Raw genomic sequence first — 14,766 nt, 5'->3', positions numbered from 1 at the left:
GCTCCTCAAGAAGAAACTTCAGTACTGAAACATGTCGAGCTACAATAAACATTAATAGCTGGCACTTTGGAGAACTCGCTTCTTTTGGCCTTCCTTTTGGTTCCTGTGCCTCCGTCTTTCTTCTTAAAATCCTTAAGCCACCCATCTAGCCCTTGTTGGGGTCTCCTCCACATTTCTCTTCTATTGTTCTTAACAAATTCTGGCTTTGGGTCTTGATGGACCTCTTTTCTTCCTACGCTCATCACAGTCAGTTCCAGGGCGGGTTGCATTGTCCATTTTCTGACTCTTTTTTTCCTTTTCTCTCTAGCAAAAGGACAGTCGTTTCCTGATGTAACAGAGTTGCAGAATCTGCCAATGTGGTGTTGGGAAAGGACTGGGTCTGTCTGTCTGCAGCAGAAAGAAGTACTAAATAATCTGTTTCCAGACAGACGGGAAGTTTGGTGCTGGAATAGTTTTCAGAGCTGCTGTTGTACTTTCCCCTGGCATCATGTAAGAGTAACTACTGGCAGAACCAACATCTACCATTTCAGTTCTGAAGCAATTCTGGCCATTAAACTGGTTGCAGAAAGTTCATTGCTTCAGGTTTTCTTCTTTCTTGTTCATTCATTTCTGCGTCTCCTTGGGAAGTAATGGAATGCCCCAGATTTATTTTATTTTGCCTGATACAAAGCAAACATACTGTTCTCTTGTATGTTTTAATATAATGATACAAAAAAATCAACATTATTCTATTGAATATTCTCTGACATATAGTGTCATATTCCGTGATAAAATAAATGCAAAAAAGAGAGTTTAATCAAAGGATTTTTAAATAATATCTGATGTTGGCCCATTTGATTAAATCCATCTACTTCATTTCTTAGGAAAACTACAAAGATATTGGTTTACTTAGTGAAACAGTTAATTTCAATGCATTATTATCTTTTCACTGTGTCAAATAAATTTTCAGTTCATACCTAATAATTAAAGTGTGCTTTCAGACTGAAAAGGGAGTGTGTGAAATGGTGCCTTTATTGCAGAGCAAATTTGCTCCACTAATATCATTCGTATCTTGTGCTGGCTGGAAACCTTTGAAAGGTGTTCACATGGAAATCTAGGCAAGAAAGGGTAAAGAACGGTCAGAAAGTTCAGGCAATGGACTGGATCTTGGACTCTTGCTCTGCCATTAGGTGTGCTGAATGCCAGTGATGGGGAAACTGTGGCCCTCCAGATGTTGTTGGACTACAACTCCCATCATTCCTGACTGTTGCTCATGCTGGCTGGGGTTGGTAGATGAGGGTGTTCAGCAAATTCCCTATCCCTGGTCAATATCAATGACCATCTACCATGTGGTATCACCACTGTGCACATATAACTACGTGGCAAGCTGTGTGTAACTATTTGGCAAGCCATTTGCATCAGCCCTCTGAGCAGAGAGAAGAATTTGGGGAACCAAGGAATTGGCACAATTGCCATCACCAGTTGGAAGGATGATCATCTGACTGGCTTGACATGTGGCTGCATATATACCACCCTAAATCTTTACTTGAACATAGTGAGCTTGTATTCACTTAATGTCTGTGAAGAAATCTCTCATATTTTACAGTTTGAGTAAGAGTAAAGTCATAAGTTCCTTTATCCAGTTGCATGGTGTTTTTTCCAGTCAAACATCCCGGTGGTAAGATCTGCGTGGGCTTTTGAAAGCCTACACACGTTGGACAAAGGAACAGAAATCTGGGTTTCCAAAAATGGATCCTGACCTGAGTGCTAAACGATTAACCTTTTGCAAAATAGTTTCATGCAGATCTCACTATGAGGGTCAGTTGCAAACTTTGCTCCATGTAAAAGTAGTTACATCATTCCAAGAAGCTTTTAAAAATGACATTGCAGTACAGTGGTACCTCGGTTTAAGAACAGTCCGGTTTAAGAACGATTTGGTTTACAAACTCTGCAAAACTAGAAATAGTGTCTTGGTTTGAGAACTTTACCTCTGTCTAAGAAAGGAATCCAAAACAGTGGAAGGGCACCGGCAGTGGGAGGCCTCATTAGGGAAAGCGTGCCTCAGTTTAAGAACGGTTTTGGTTTAAGAATGGACTTCCGGAATGGATTAAGTTCGTAAGCCGAGGTACCACTGTACTTAGTTGTGAGGTGAGCATTTACACAATGACATTGACCTTGCTTGTAGTTTTAATGAAACAAATTTAATTCTGGCAGTAGTCAGAGAGGACATTTCAATGGAAGCCATATTGTGAAGTCCTCTTCAGGGCAGCAGTTATGCAAACATTGTGAGAGAAGGGTCTGCTATGCCTTCGTCCGTGTGCATAGTTGTGGGGGATGGAATGATAAACATATCCATTACTTCTATTGCATCATAACGTGACAGGTAAACAACTTTGGTGCAAACACACTGTAATAATACGTAGACGCTTTTAGAAGCTGCAGCTCCAGAGAAGAAAAAGGTAAGTGTTCGCTTAGGCTTTCCCCTTTCCACAAGCAGCTTTGTTTTGATACTGAGCACCCACGTAGGCCAGGATCAGCTGAAGGGGTTCCTCTTGCCACTTTTAGATTTATGGATCCACACGATGGTTCTTCAGACAACCATATTTCATTCTCCCAAGAAAGTTATTCAGTCACGACTGTTAAAATGAGACAACAGGAAACACCTGCAGCTGCTGAACCAGGCTAACAACTTCCTTTTATGGTGTAATGATATGGCTAGGTGCACAATCCATACCCTGAGTTCCTTCATGAGTTCATATATTCATAGAATATATATTCCATCCATCCATAGAAGGGGGAGTGATCCTGCATTGCTGGCTCCTCTTTCAATATTGCACAACTCCCTGTAGCATCCATGCATTGTGCCTGGATATTTGAGCAAACAAACTCATGTTTGGAGAGCTCAATGGATGCATATGTCCATGCTCAACACAATGTGGATGGGGGTGGTGGCGACTTCTGTACTTGGTGCCCCCTCCATGGATACTGTGGCTAAACTGTGGCCCTCATGCAGTTGGACTGCAGCTCCCATCAGCCCTAAATTCTGACCACGCTAGCTGTGGCTAATGGAGGACCCAAATGGGGGCTGTATCCAGCTTTCGTATTCCTTGCTCCAGGCAACTGGAACATACAGAGCCAGTTCTTTGAAGGCATTCCTCCCATTCTTTTTAAAAAATGGGTAATTAAAGCATACCGTATTTTTCGCTCCATAAGACGCACCTGACCACAAGGCGCACCTAGTTTTTAGAGAGGGAATGCAAGAAAAAAAAATATTTAAAGGGAGTGCTGAGCAGAGCCTCCAGCCTGCATTCGCTCCATAAGATGCACACACATTTTCCCTTACTATTTAGGAGGGGGAAAGTGCTTCTTATAGAGCGAAAAATACGGTAATTCAATTAATTTCACCAATTAGGCCATTGAAGCTTGTAGGCTTAGTCAACTGACCACTATACTATGCCTTTGGCATAGACCCCAACCCAGCATTGCTGCACCTGCGAGCTCCACCTCTGACATGCTAGTATACACACAGCATATGAAAATACAGCTGTACACATCTGGGATCTCTATGTATACACACACATTGGACCTCCAAGGGGTGGGGGCTGGCAGGGGCAGATGTGTTGGAGGTCAACAGTTTCTCTCTGTTTGTTCACGGAACACACACATATATACATATATAATTTTATTTGTATGCTGCCTTTCCAAAGCTAAGACCATGCTCAAGGCAGCCTACAACACAAAAATATTACGTGATTACAAACATAACAAAAGTAAAGGTAAAGGGACCCCTGACCATTAGGTCCAGTCGTGGCCGACTCTGGGGTTGTGGCGCTCATCTCGCTTTATTGGCCGAGGGAGCCGGCGTACATCTTCCGGGTCATGTGGCCAGCATGACTAAGCCGCTTCTGGCAAACCAGAGCAGCGCATGGAAACGCCGTTTACCTTCCTGCCGGAGCGGTGCCTATTTATCTACTTGCACTTTGACGTGCTTTCGAACTGCTAGGTTGGCAGGAGCTGGGACTGAGCAACGGGAGCTCACCCCATTGCAGGGATTTGAACCGCCGACCTTTTGATCAGCAAGTCCTAGGCTCTGTGGTTTAACCCACAGCGCCACCCACGTCCCACTATAACAAAAGTAGTCAATAAATAAAACATCAAAAAGTACACAGCCAAATTAGATGATTTCCACATAAATCACGATAAGATCTAAAATAAAGATACAAACAAGTAACATCAAAAACAGCAACAGCACAGCCCCTTTCCCCAGCAACAACCCCTAAACAATGCCCCAACCCAAGAATCTGATCAGCAGCCTGAGCTTTTGTAGCTGGAGTCAGTCACCATGACTTCTTCCTAAAACCCTTAATTTATAGACTGGCCCTAGCCATCTGTCTTTGTTAAACTATACATTTCAGAGCAGCCAAATTAGTTGAGCTCTCTGGATGCAGAACCTCTTTGATATTCTTAGTAGGGAGATAAAGAACGATATAAGCTGGAGAAGTGTTTAGTACAGGAGCAGTTGATCGATTAAGAGGATTTTTCTAAAACTCTAGTTTTAGAAGTTTTATTTTTATTTATTTTAGGAAAATATTAAAGAGCACCAGAAAGATCTTTCTCTGGGGACTAGTTCAGACAAAATTGGGACATTTTCTGGGTAGATGGAGCTGTGTGAGTTACTATTATGCATTGAGGTGCCCCTCCTACACAAAAACTGCTGAATGACAGAGGGTATATTTGAGCTACTGCCGGCTGACAGGTTGACACCAACTTGTTCCCCTGCATCTACAAATCTCTAGCTGCATTGCAAATGGCAAACCACATTGAGACTTCACTTTCAGCCCAAAGGGAATGCCATTTTCTTTCAAGTAATAAAAGGGTTGTTCCTTCTTTTATCACCAGAACAAGACATCACAAATTTCTGAGAAAAATGTGTTCTAGCATGGTATTTAAACTTTCACTCAATCCCCTATGGATTCTCAAGCACTTTCATATGTGTGAGGGTTTTTATATATCAACCAATATTCTCTTTAGCAATAACTCATAAAAGTTAAGAAAACTTTTTTTGTGGAAAATAGAAAATGTCAAATGCAGCTTGCAAACATTGTGATACTGGCTAAAACACTGGAAGAAATCTTGTTAAAATGCTAAAGCATTTATTTAGGCAAATTAGGAAATCGAGTTCAAATCATGGCTGTCCCACAGTTTGGACTTGGCTTGAAAGGCAACACTTTGATATGGAGTCCACATGCAACAGACGGGCTAAGGGGTAGCCTTGTAGTAAGAGAGGATCAATATGCTTCTGGGCCGTCCTACCATGTTAGACTAGAATGATAATGTGTGCTCCAGCACACAAGATGAAAAGTCTGGGGAGGGAATCACATTTCTCCAGCAATATTATATTGCACCTGAATGCTGAGAAATGCAATGCCCCTGAAACAGAAGTGATTCCTTGAGTTAAAGTATCTGTCTCCTGTACCACGAATAAGCAACAGCTGTGTGACTATAAAAGGATTGTCTGGAGAGACTCTTCCTATCCCTGGTGAGCCAGGCCTCCATTTTGAATCTCATCCTAAAGGCACTGCTTCCAGCATTGGGTAAAGGTAAAGGTAAAGGGACCCCTGACCATTAGGTCCAGTCGCGGACGACTCTGGGGTTGCGGCGCTCATCTCGCTTTACTGGCCAAAGGAGCTGGTTATGTGGCCAGCATGACTAAGCCGCTTCTGGTGAACCAGAGCAGCGCACAGAAATGCTGTTTACCTTCCCGCCGGAGCGGTACCTATTTATCTATGCGCTTTGATGTGCTTTCAAACTGCTAGGTTGGCAGGAGCAGGGACCAAGCAACGGGAGCTCACCCCGTCACGGGGATTCGAACCGCTGACCTTCTGATCAGCAAGCCCTAGGCTCTGTGGTTTAACCCACAGCGCTCCCCGTGTCCACAAATCCAGCTTTGGAGGGCTCCCCAAACATCAAGGGTTTGTTTTTCTTCTCATGTAACACATTGAATGCTTGTAGATTCCTGCCTGTGGCCTAAGTTGCCTGAGTTTTAGAGAAGAAAACACTTTAAAATTTTCTTGTCTTTTCATTGTTAAGAAATACTGGTGTGCCATCTCTGCTTCCTGTTCTGATGCTGATCTGCGGTAGAGAGGATAACAAGTTTTATTCCAATTAACGTTTTAGAACAGGAGGGGATAACTGGATGATATTTTATTAAAAGCTTCCAGGACTGCCCAAGTGTCTGTTTCCCAGGGATGTCCCTGATTTCAAAAAGCCATCCTGGTTTCTGATTTGATCCCAGAATGTCCCACTTTTCCTTAGGATGTCCCTATTTTCATCATAATGATAGTGGGTATGCTAGTAGGTATGACAAGAGTGAAATATTGATCCCCGTACCCTTAGATGCAGGGAAAGTGACCTTACATTTTGGTTCAGTACCTGTTAATCCTTGGATAGGGACGTGGGTGGTGCTGTGGTCTAAACCACTGTGCCTCTTGGGTTTGACTCCATGGAATTTGAGGGCCACTCTATTGAATATTGTTCAGCATTCAAGTATTTGGGCATCACTTTTCAGCATGGGCTTAGTTGGTCAGCTCACCTAAATATGACCATCCTGGCTGCCCGTAGAACCATCAAAGCCTTGGAGAAATTCTTCTATGCAAAAGGCGGCCAGTTGGTTCCTCCAATCAGAAAAGCATTTATCAGCAAAGTCATCCCGATGTTACTGTATGGGGTTGAAATCTGGGGGTGGAATTTAAAAACACTACAACGGCTCGAGATTCTACAAAACTCTTTTGCACGAAAGTTACTGGGCCTCCCCAAGGGCTCGGTTGCTGCACAGTTAAGAACAGAACTGGGCCTCCCCTCTATTGTTGCGAGAGCCCACATTAGAATAATTAGTTTTTATTGTAAATTAATCAATGCCCCAGGCTCCCTACTAGCCAGGCAAGCCTTTTTAACTTGTGCTCATAACAACAAATGGTCCAAGGCCATGGAGATTATCACGGCACGCTACTCCCTCCCAGATCTTGACACGCTGTCATCTTGGGACCATCATAATATCCGGGCCTGGATTCTTACAAGAGACGAGGCCATGGACTGGGCACAGTCCACCACAGCTCGCCTCTCCAAGTGGCTCCCTAAAGTGAAAGTGGTAAGATCACTGGCCAACTACTTGATAGACTTGACGGAGCCCAATTTGAGAAGAGCGTTTTCCATGGCCCGTTTCCATTCTATACCCACGGCCTTCTTGCAGGGGATTTACTTTAAGACCCCCATTACTCAGCGTCTATGTCCATGCACAATGAATGAAGTAGAGGACTTCATACATTTCTTTTTCTACTGCCCTGTTTATGAGCTAATAAGAACTAAGCTCCTCCTCTTGATCCCGCCCACCATCACATCTAAGGAAGACTGTTTGAAATCGCTTCTTGTGGATGCAAATCCCCAAATTTCACGTGGGGTGGCAATCTTTATAGTGCAGGCTTTGAAACTCAGGGCTACACTGACTGGGTAGTGTGTCCCAGACCTGGACCTGTTTTAATTCTTTGTATTACCTTTTTAACCTAATGTGCCGAGACTATTTTGGGGCCATTATATGCTTTATATACATCTGCATTTTAGATTCCCGGTGCTGGCAACTAAATTTTTACATTATTGTTTTAGGGTAATTTAAATGTCACAATGCCAGTAATATCGTTTGAATCTTGTTAGGTTGCTTCTCTCTAGCATTTTTGTCTTATCCTGCTATGGCTGTATGCTAATGCAATAAAGGTTTGATGATGATGATGATGACTCCATGGGACGGGGTGAGCTCCCCTTGCTCTGTCCCAGCTTTTGCCAAACTAGCAGTTCAAAAGTATACCAGCGTGAGAAGATAAATAGGTATTGCTGCGGCGGGAAGGTAAATGGTGTTTCCATGTGCTATGGCACTCATCACAGTGTCCCGTTGCACCAGAAGCAGCTTAGTCATGGTGCCCACATGACCTGGAAATCTGTCTGTGGACAAATGCCGGCTCCCTTGGCCTGAAGTGAGATGAGCGCCGCAACCCCATAGTCGCCTTTGACTATGGGGTCCTTTAATACTTTATCTTTAATCCTTGGGTGTTAAGAGGAATGCAGTGCAAATAAGCAGACTGTCTCCAATGAAGATAAAAGGGGTTTGTTCATAAGACTCAACCAGTTGCGTGGAGATGTGAGGGTTGGTGGTCGAGGTGAAGCAAAGCAGATGTACAGTTGGGCTGGTGAACAGTCAGGCTGATCATTCATTAATTTAAAGAATGAGATCCCACAAAAGCAGTCCAACCCCCCAAATACACATATTTTATAAAACCAAACATTTAAACAATATCTGGACAACCATAGGTCCCCCATCCCTGAACTAGTGGAGTTCTGCTGTCCCCTTTGTCATCCAGAGGCACCATCTTCTGAAGAACATTGAGGGGGCCTGACATCCTGACGTTGTGCTGAGGCTGGCTCCATGTTCAGCCTCAACAATGGGGGGGGGGTGAGTCCCGGCCTCCTCAAAAAAGTATTGAGGGGGCCCAAAGAGCCTCGTCTCCCTGGATCTGGTGCCTATGGATCTAGGAGCTGCAGTGCTGCTCTTGAGCCACCTGTAGCAAAAGAATCTAAGGGCAGGAGAAGCGGGCAAGAAGCTTCTTCTTCTGGCAGGTGGCCACAGTGGGACCACAGAGGAAGGTGACTGGGTGAGGCTTCAACAGAGTTTCTGATCTGAAGCAACTGGCACGTTGTAGAGAAAATGTTTCCTTCCGCCACCTCCACAAGGCATGGGAAGAACTGATGCCTTCACAATATTGTGGTAAGAAGTTGATCTTAACATGCTATTTAGCTCTAACCCACACAGTGTGTGGGGGTAGATAATAAGATCTGATCATTTCTTCTTCCTCGTAGCTCACCTGCAAGGGATGTTTTTATCCCGCTAAACAAGTGCAAAGTTCAGGTCAGACTCTCTTTTGACTGAGATAGCTTGGATGGATACCAATCCAGCCACTGCAGGGAAGGATAGTCGACTCCCTCTGCAGTCCACCCACCCACCCCAGCGCACACCCACTTCTCCCACACAGGAACAACATGCTCCAATATAGGCCTTTGTACACAAAATCTTACGTGCTTAAGCCAAAATTACACAGTCCAGTACCAGATACAATCCAATGAATTGGCTGCATTGTTTAGCCCACATGCAAAGGATTTTATGAGCATAATGTGGACATGCCATCCCCACATGGATGTGTTGGCATAACACCAGAAGCAGGAATGCCAGGCTGCTCTATGTGCAAGGCCTGGGATGGGATTGCTATAACCTGAACCAGCTTCCTGAACTGGGGCAAACTGCAGACCAACTCTAGATTGTGGTTTTCTCAGAGCACATATTTGGAGCTAGGCTGCCTTAAGGACCTTCCACACTGTAGAGGAGTGTTTCAAAGGGAAACTTGTCAAAGATGCGTCAGGTCCAGAGAAAAGGATGTTTTGTTGACTCCCAACATCATAAAATCAACATGACAGGTTCAGGACACAGCTGCCATTCTGGGAGGAGGAGGAGAGAGGATGTCAGGATGGGTCAGCCAGGACTTTAGGTTCTAAAGCAAAGGTAGCCAACAGAGATTGCTAGACTGCAGCTCCTGGCCTTCCTGACCATGGCCTATGCTGGCTGAAGCTCATGGCAACTGGACTCCAACAACATTTGGACGGCACCACTTTGGCTATCTCTGTTCTAAGAGACTCTGGATGCTCTTTTTCATTTATTTATTTATTTGGCCGATTCATTGCCCTGCTTTTCTAAAGGAGATATTAAAAGCCAGTTACAAAATACACTACTAAATATAAAAACATAGTCTACCCTACACTCAACATACTGCAGCAAATGTTGCTGTTGCTTATTCTACAACAAAAACAGGGCAACATGAAACACATAAGTGGCATGTCTGGTGAAACAAACCAGCGTTGACTGACCTATGAAAAACAAGCCCTAATGGAATTCGTCCCACTTCCCCATGGGGGCACTCCAATGTCTAACGGCACCATTCCAAAGGCCCTGTCCTTTTACATTTATTTATTTAAGATATTTATAGGGTCAAGTCCTCAGAAGGCTGCTTCCAACATATACAAACACAAAATACAACAACAACAACAACAACAACAACAAGCCACCCATCTGACTGGGTTGCCCCAGCCACTCTGGGTGGCTCCCAACAAAATATTAACAACACAATACAATACCAAACATTAAAAACTGCCCTATACAGGGGTGCCTTCAGGTATCTTCTAAAAGTCAGATAATTGTTTATTTCCTTGACATCTGAAGGGAGGGCGTTCCACAGGGTGGGGACCACTACTAAGAAGAACCAGGGAACCAGGCAGACGGTATTGTGTTTGAAGGGAAATTAAAAGTGAGACTGTTCCCTAACACTGCGGCCATTTTCTGCTACATGACTAGTCAATTTTTAATATTCTCATACTGAACATATTTTAAATTATAGCTTGCTGGGGTTATCCAAAGGCAACGAAAGGTTTCTTCTGTCACAGAGGTGTCAGATAGAAGCATATGCCTCTCCTAGCAACTGCGAGTGGTTCAACTGGGGAGATTGCCAGTCCAAGACAGATTCTGTATTTGTGGGGCAGCAGCAGTGGAGGATAGATCACAGAGAGTCTTCTTTATCCTAATATTAGTGAAAACTATTTAGAATCCTGTTTAAAGGAAATGAAGGATTGAGGGGAAAAAGAAAAATTAAGCTTTCTGTGACTAATTAATATGTGGCTTGGGGGGCAGCTCCTTTTGCTGCAAAGGCTCCCAGCTACAGGATAAGATGTTGGGAATCCGCTGTGCTGATTCTGATTTTTGAGGCTGCACACTTATTCTAACATGTGCTTCTCAGATTAGTCCTAGTTTTGTTTTTATAAGCGCAATATAAAATCTTCTCTATTGTGTCTATTTTTATGTGGTCTTTTAAATATGTTTTGTTTCGATCATTTTGTAGGCTCCTTGATGCAGCCTACAGACTAATTCAATCAATCCCATTCATCCCCTTTTACTCTTCTGCCCCACAGATCTGCCCCACATCAAAAGGACACACGGAGAAAGCTAGCATGCTTCGACTAGGCCAGAGAGGCAGCAAATTTTGAAAATTTAGAGCTGGAAGGGGCCTTGGAGGTCATCTACTGAACCCCATGTTTAGTGCAGACATCTGGCCACCCTCGTGCCTCCACAGAGAGCGGGGACACCGCTCCCAGACAGGGGAGCCAACTTGAATAAAATACAGTGGTACCTCAGGTTAAGTACTTAATTCGTTCCGAAAGTCCGTACTTAACCTGAAACTGTTCTTAACCTGAAGCACCACTTTAGCTTATGGGGCCTCCCACTGCTGCCACGCCGCTGGAGCACGATTTCTGTTCTCATCCTGAAGCAAAGTTCTTAACCTGAAGCGTATGTAACCTGAAGCGTATGTGTCAGAGCTGCCCGAGGTCCCAGCTCACAAAGGACCAACGCCACTTCGTTGTTAAGTACGAAAGTCTTTATTGAAGTTCAGTTTCACTTCCAGAGCCGCAGCGTGCAGCTCTACGTCTCAAAGTCTAGACCGCTGATGGTCCGTCTGAATCTCCTCCCCCCAGACACCAGTTTAAGACTCTAGCCTTGCTCCACCTCTTCCTCTGTTCTTTCCGCCTCTGGTTCCACCTGTCCGTCGGGGTCTCGCCCTTTCTAGACTCTTTTGACGCTGAATCCCCTGAGCCTTCCCCCTCCCTCCGGCGGGCTTTAGGAGCTGGTTCCCAATCCGGGTCTCCTGCTGTCCCCCACGCCTGTACATTTGAACTTGGCGCACGCGCCCAGCCAGCAACTTTCCTCCTGACCGTTTCACTGCTGCTGTCACTGCTTCCCCCTTCGGGGAGGCTAGCTGCAACTGACCTCCCCTCCGTTCCCCCACTCTCCGATGGAGGCGTGGTCAGCCCTGACTCATCTTCTCTCCCCGCTGGAGGAGACGCTGGTCCTGACACCTGTGACTCTTCCCCCCCACTACGCTCTGGTGGGGAAACTGGTCCTGATCCCCCGCTGCTGCTTTGGGGTTCCCCGCTGGCTCCTTGTTTCTGGTGCATCCCCCCTGGCACCCCCCTTGCCCTGACCATCGGCGCCCCCTTCTGGGAATCTTCTGATTCGCTGGAGAAGCTCATAGAATCTCTCGGGTCACTGTCATACTCCCCTGTGCTGCCCTCGGATTCTTCCCCTTCGCTCTCCATTTCCTCTCTCCCCTGTGCTCCTGCTCCCGAGCCCCTGACAGTATGTAACCCGAGGTATCACTGTATTGGGGAGGTGGGTATGCCCTGCCCTGCATAAACGATCACAAGGCATGATACACCCACTCACCCACCCACCATTTGAATGGCAACATCCATCAACTTGGGGGGGGCAGTCCCTACAAATATTTTAGGGGGGGTGAAAGGACCCCAGCCCCTAGTTGTTGGCTCCTGTGTTCCCACGTCACCCTGCAGTCCTGTGGTGTGGAGTCTGCTGTACCTGAACGATCTCTCAATCCACCTTAGAAATCTAATGGAGCTGACTCATCAGAAAAGTCTCTTTGCTGCCAGTGGGGAAACCAGCAGGAATTACGATGGTGATATGCAGGAGGGAGCAGGAGCAGCAGTTTTATTCCCTTCCTCCCCACATGTGATGGTAACTGTGGGGAGTGGGAGAGAATGATGAAATATGGCAGGCTATAGTGAAATTGAGCAGGTAAGGTCCCTATCCACCATTCAGAACATTGAACGGTCCTATCCTCTGCCCTGGGACACGGGTGGCGCTGTGGGTTAAACCACAGAGCCTAGGACTTGCTGATCAGAAGGTTGGCGGTTCGAATCCCCGCAACGGGGTGAGCTCCCGTTGCTCGCTCCCTGCTCCTGCCAACCTAGCAGTTTGAAAGCACGTCCTAGCAGTTTGAAAGCAAGATAAATAGGTACCGCTCTGGCGGGAAGGTAAACGGCGTTTCCATGCGCTGCTCTGGTTCGCCAGAAGTGGCTTTGTCATGCTGACCACATGACTCAGAAGCTGTATGCCGGCTCCCCCGGCCAATAAAGCGAGATGAGCGCCGCAACCCCAGAGTCGGCCACGACTGGACCTAATGGTTAGGGGTCCCTTTACCTTTTATCCTCTGCTCTATTGCCTACCATCATCACTGTCCTAATCATTTACCCGTCTGTCATCTTAGTTTTCCATCTGTGGACAGACAAGGCAACAAATCAGATGGTGAAGCAGCCCACGATAATATATCAGCTGTGGAACTGGGTTATATGCCATCCTGCAGTTCCTTGGACCTACCTTGTTCCTACGCTGTGCCTTCCTGCTGTCTTGTATCTGTGCTGTAAAGAACTTTGCAGTGGGAAAGATCTCTGTCACGCTTTTATCGGTGCAGAGCTCCACCTGTCTCATGGGGCTGCACTTGTTTCCAGCCACTATCATCACAAAGTATAATTGCGATTTAAACCATCTGCCACCAAAGACAAGAGCGTTTCTCCCAACATTTTCATCTCAGCATTTATAATCACTGAGTAATAAAGCAACAAAAATGCAAATTCCCCAAGCCCTAAAACTTCCAGTAGTTTAATTTTTACAGTCACACACACACACACACACACACACACACAACTACATGTAAATTACATTAGGTTTAAGCCCCCCTGCGGCTGCCCAAAACTTTAATTGTTTCTACCCTGCTTGCCTTATCATATTCATTATCAGCTGTAATACTTGGAGGGAATGCTTCATCAGCTGAGCTCGCCTTGGGGCCTGAGAAGCAGTTTTTGAACCCTCCTGCCAGTTGTGGGCTTGTTTTCATTTGACAATAGCTGAAGAAATTAGCCAGATCTAATATTAGGAAGTGGTAAAGCAGTAGCAGCCACGAGCCCCTGCCATCTCTCTCTCTTTCTCTCTCCACCCCACACGGTGTTCGCATGATACTTTTGGACACAATCTTTCACTCAAAAAATCCTAGGCATTGCAGTTTATATCTCTCACAGTTGCCTGAAACTGTTTCACCTCCTGGCAAATAGAAGGGGAAGAAACGGAGGCAGTGAGAGATTTTACTTTCTTGGGCTCCATGATCACTGCAGATGGTGACAGCAGTCATGAAATTAAAAGATGCCTGCTTCTTGGGAGATGGGCGATGACAAACCTAGACAGCATCTTAAAAAGCAGAGACATCACCTTGCCAACAAAGGTCCATATAGTTAAAGCCATGGTTTTCCCCGTAGTGATGTATGGAAGTGAGAGCTGGACCATAAAGAAGGCTGATCGCCGAAGAATGGATGCTTTTGAATTCTGGTGCTGGAGGAGACTCTTGAGAGTCTCATGGACTGCAAGAAGATCAAACCTATCCATTCTTAAGGAAATCAGCCCTAAGTGCTCACTGGAAGGACAGATACTGAAGCTGATGCTCCAGTACTTTGGCCACCTCACGAGAAGAGAAGACTCCCTGGAAAGACCCTGATGTTGGGAAAGATGGAGGGCACAAGGAGAAGGGGACGACAGAGGACGAGAAGGTTGGACAGTGTTCTCGAAGATATAAACATGAGTTTGACCAAACTGTGGGAGGCAGTGAAAGACAGGAGTGCCTGGCGTGCTCTGGTCCATGGGGTCACGAAGAGATGGACACGACTAAATGGCTAAACAAAACAAAAAAGTTTCTTAAGGGTTGCTGGGAACTGTAACTCGGTGAGAGGTCCATTACAGTGCCCAGATTTTTTTGAGGGGGGAAATGTGCCTCAGATGGGCTTTAAAGGTATATTGTGCTC

General features: G+C 45.5%; 1 long non-coding RNA gene across 1 annotated transcript in view; it reads left to right on the top strand.

Annotated features, from left to right (window-relative positions):
• Nucleotides 1–14,098, top strand: part of LOC310753124 — a 163,967-nt gene extending 149,869 nt beyond the window's left edge. The window contains exon 3 of the long non-coding RNA XR_014543206.1: nucleotides 14,051–14,098. This is a non-coding gene — a long non-coding RNA (uncharacterized lncRNA). The remainder of the gene's footprint in view (nucleotides 1–14,050) is intronic.
• Nucleotides 14,099–14,766: the final 668 nt, after the last annotated feature.

The sequence above is a fragment of the Podarcis filfolensis genome (genome assembly GCF_964270895.1).
Source record: "Podarcis filfolensis genome assembly, chromosome: 17".
NCBI lineage: Eukaryota > Metazoa > Chordata > Lepidosauria > Squamata > Lacertidae > Podarcis > Podarcis filfolensis.
The sequence above is the reverse complement of the archived record's forward strand: the minus strand, read 5'-3'. Positions and strand labels throughout refer to the sequence as shown.